Raw genomic sequence first — 4,652 nt, forward strand, 5'->3', positions numbered from 1 at the left:
TTTAGGGAAGTGTCCTTTACTGTTGAACATAAAGAAACTTAAGCAAGTCTGTCTTATTCAAAATTTGCATGCTGCTTTCTTATGAACCTAGATTATAGAGTTGTATGAAATAAATTCATGCAGTTAAGACATTTATGTTTGGAAAACTGGGTGGTCAGTTTAGTATTTCAAAAGAAGATTTTAAATTTAAACCTTAAAACTGAGCTCTTTCAGCCTTATTTATAGACCATCCTTCATGCTTCATAAGTATTCCTTCATTGTAAACTAACTAATAGTGTTTGTCACAGTGTATATAACTAAAATGGATTTTGTATTTCATTATTTCAGAGTTAGTTGCAGTTTCTACTTCCTTTTTTGAAAAATAGATTAATTCTACAAAAAGTTATTTCCAGCTTTATTGAAAAATAATTGACATATTATAATTTGTAAATTTAAGAAATGATTTCTTATAACACTGCAAACTTTTAACATTGTGTAAATTTTGTACCATTTGATAAATTGGCATACATCTGTATTGCAATATAATCTACATAAAAATGTTAATACATCTACTATCTCATATAGTTGCCACTGTTTTTTATGCATGTATGGTAAGGAATTTTAAGATCTACTCTCTTAGCAACTTTTATGTATATAGTACAGTAGAGATGAAATACAGAGGTCTTGTGGGATTTGTTCCAGACTGCCTCAATAAAGTGATTATCTCAATAAACTAAGTCAAATCATTATTATTTTTTTTTGGTTTCCCACTGAAAATAAAATATTATGTTTCCCAGTGCATATAAAAAATAAACACTATACTGTACTGTTCAAAAGCATTATGTCTTTAAGGAAAAACAATGTATATACCTTAAATAAACTAGTTCTGAGATTTCAGTGGGTCATAATTACTGATCACAGATCACCATAACAAATACAATAATAATGAAAAAAACTTGAAATATTGCAAGAATTACCAACATGTGACAGAGAGACAAAAAATGAACAAATGTTTAGAAAAATGGTGGCAGCAGACCTATTTTATACAAGATTGCTATAAACTTTCAACTTGTAAGAATGTGATATATGCAAAGTTTAATAAAGGGAAGCACAATAAAAAAGTATGTATATATTATTAACTATGATCATCATGCTGTACATTAGATCCCCAGAACTTTTTCATATTATAGTTGCATGTTTGTACCCTTTGACCACCTTATTCCGCCCCAGGTTCACCTCCTGTCAACTCAACTCTAAGTTTCCATTAGTTTGCTTTTCCTTCAGATTCTGTATGTAAGGGATATCATAATACATAAATTTAAAAAATATATAAAATCTTTGAAATATTTCAATTAGTATAATACCTTCAAGATCCATCCATGCTGTTGTAAATGGCAGTATTTCTTAATTTTTCATGGCTAAGTAGTATTCCATAGTATATATTTACCATACTTTTTTATTCATTCATCCATTAATGGATACTGAAGTTATTTCCATCTCTTGCTTAGAGTTAATACTTTTATAATGAACATAAGAGTGCAGATATGTCTTCGAATAGTGACTTCGTTTCCTTTAGATATATACCTAGAGGTGGGATTACTGAATCATATGGTAATTTTACTTTTAATAATATGAATAATCTCCATACTGTTTTCCATACAAATTTATATCCCTATCACATTGCATAAGTTCCGCATTTTACCCAATATTTACCAAAATTTGTTAGTTTTAATTTTTTGGTAGTATATATTCTAATAGGTAGTAATATCTTGCTGTGTTTTTCAGAGGTAAACAACAACAACAACAACATAATGACTTTGCCCTGAGTTTTTACGTTGAGCACTTTTTAATGCTCCTGTTGGTCATTTATATAACTTTTTTGAAAAAAAAAAGTCTATTGAGATACTTTTGCTATTTTTTTAATTATATATTATTTCCTATTTGTATCTGTTGGTTATTAACCTCTTTTCAGATATAAGATTTGTAAGTATTTTCTTCCATTCTGTGGATTGTGTTTTCATTCTTTCTCTCTCTTTTGTTTTTTAGCCAATGCAGAAACTTTAGTTTAATGTAATACCATTTATTTATTTTTGCTTCTTTTGCTTGTGTTTTTGGTCTGGTATCCAAAAAACTATTGGCAAGACCAATGTCAAGGAGAATTTTTCCTAAGTTTTCCCTTAGGAAATTTAGTTTCATGCATCACATTTAAGTCTTTAATCTATTTCAAGTTAAGATTTATGAGTAATATAAGGTTCCAGCTTCATGCTGGTTTATGTGACTATTCAGTTTTAAATATCATTTATTGAACAGACTAGCTTTACCCATTATATATGTTGGCCCCTGTCAAATATTAGGTGACTGAATGAAAGGATTTATTTCTGGACTCTCAATTCTGTTCTACTTGTTTATGGGTCTGTTTTTATGCCAGTATACTTTATTGTTTTGAGCATGAGGGCTTAGTAGTATAGTTTCAAATCAAGAGTGTAATTTCGCTTCTTCATTCTTTCTCAGAACTGCTTTAATTATTTGTTGTCTTTTATGGTCTCATATAAATTTTAGGATTCTTTACTTACTTCTGTAAAAACACAATATTGGATTTTTTAAAGATTATCTATTTATTTATTTCACAGAGAGAGAGATGACAAGCAGGCAGAGAGGCAGGCAGAGAGAGAAGAGGTAGAAGCTTCCTGCTGAGCAGAGAGCCTGATGCAGGGCTCGATCCCAGGACCCTGGGATCATGACCTGAGCCGAAGGCAGCGGCTTAACCCACTGAGCCACCCAGGCGCCCCTAACATTGGATTTTTGATAGGAATTGAATTTACAGATGGTTTTCGGTAGTATGGACATTTTAACAATGTTAATTCTTACCATTCATGAATATGAGCTATCTTTCCATTTATGTCTCCTTCAATTTCTTTATCAATGTCATAGTTTATGGGGTACAGATCTTTCATCTTCTTAGTTAAATCTTTTCCTAAGTATTTTATTAGTTTTGATGCTATTGTGAATTAGATTGTTCTCTTTATTTTTTCAGACAGTTCATCATTAGAGTGTTAAAATGCTCCTGTCTTGTGCTTACTTTGGCAGCACATATACTAATATTGGAATGATGCAGAGAAGATTAGCTTGATCACTGAACAAGGATGACATGAAAAACTGGGAAGCATTCCATATTTAAAAAAAAACGAAACAAAACAAAATTCTTGTCTTTTATATATTGATCTTGTATTTGGCAGCTTTACTAAATTTGTTAATTCAAAATTTTTTGTGAATTTTTTAGGATTCTTTTCCATGTAAGTTATTTTATCCAAAAGAAAGAAAATTTTACTTCTTCCTTTTTTTTTTTTTTTTTTTGAGTCTTTTATTTCTTTGTGTTCCTTTTTTCTCTGGCTAGGACATCCAGTACTATGTCAAATGAGAGTAGTGAAAGTGGACACACTTGTCTTTTTTCTGATCTTTAAGGGGAAAACTTTCAAACTTTTTTGATTGAATATGAGATTAGCTCTGGGCTTGCAATATGTGTTTTTTCTTTAATGGATTTTTTAAATTATTTTTTAAAATTTTTTATAAACATATAATGTGTTTTTATCCCTAGGGGTACAAGTCTGTGAATCACCAGGTTTACACATTTCACAGCACTCACCATCACTCACCATAACACCTGCCCTCCCCAATGTCCATACCCCCACCATCCTCTCCCAACACACCTCCCCCCAGCAACCCTCAGTCTGTTTGGTGAGATTCAGTCTTTTATGGTTTGTCTCCATCCCAATCCCATCGTCTTTTATTTTTCTTTTCCTACGCCCGAAACCGCCTATGTTGCATCTCCACTTCATCATATCAGGGAGATCATATGATAGTTGTCAGATTGATTTATTTCGCCAAGCATAATACCCTCTAGTTCCATCCACGTCATCACAAATAGCAGGATTTCATTTCTTTTGATGGCTGCATAGTATCCCATTGTACACATATTCCACATCTTATTTATTGATTCATCTTTTGAAGGACATTTAGGTTCTTTCCATAGTTTACCTATTGTGGACATTGCTGCTATAAACATTTGGGTGCATGTGCCCCTTCAGAATGCCACGTTTGTATCTTGAGGGTATATACCCAGTACGACAATCACTGGGTCATAGGCTAGTTCTATTTTCAGCTTTTAGAGGCACCTCCACGCTGTTTTCCAGAGTGGTTGCACCAGCTTGCATTCCCACGTACAGTGTAGGAGGGTTGCCCTTTCTCCACATCCTCGCCAGCATCTGTCATTGACTGACTTGTTCATTTTAGCCATTCTGAAAGGTGTGAGGTGGTATCTCATTCTGGTTTTGATTTGTATTTCCCTGATGCCGAGTGATGTGGAGCATTTTTTCATGTGTCTGTTGGCCATTTGGATGTATTCTTTGCAGAAATGTCTGTTCATGTCCTCTGCCCATTTCTTCATTGGATTATTTGTTCTTAGGGTGTTGAGTTTGATAAGCTCTTTATAGATTTTGGATAGATACTGGCCCTTTATCTGGTATGTCATTTGCAAAGATCTTCTCCCAGATAACTTCTGACAGTCATCTTTTGGCTTTGTTAACTGTTTCCTTTGCTGTGCAAAAGCTTTTTGATCTGATAAAATCCCAATAGTTCATTCTTGCCCTTGCTTCCCTTGCCTTTGGCGATGTTCC

The 4,652-nt window shown here is 32.8% G+C and overlaps 1 non-coding gene across 1 annotated transcript; it reads left to right on the forward strand.

The window, feature by feature from the left end:
• Positions 1 to 3,050: 3,050 nt before the first annotated feature.
• LOC131830939 (U6 spliceosomal RNA) lies at positions 3,051 to 3,157 on the forward strand. The gene has a single exon (XR_009353471.1). It is a non-coding gene; the product is annotated as a U6 spliceosomal RNA (small nuclear RNA).
• Positions 3,158 to 4,652: the final 1,495 nt, after the last annotated feature.

The sequence above is a fragment of the Mustela lutreola genome, chromosome 4, assembly GCF_030435805.1.
Source record: "Mustela lutreola isolate mMusLut2 chromosome 4, mMusLut2.pri, whole genome shotgun sequence".
NCBI classification, from domain to species: Eukaryota; Metazoa; Chordata; class Mammalia; order Carnivora; family Mustelidae; genus Mustela; species Mustela lutreola.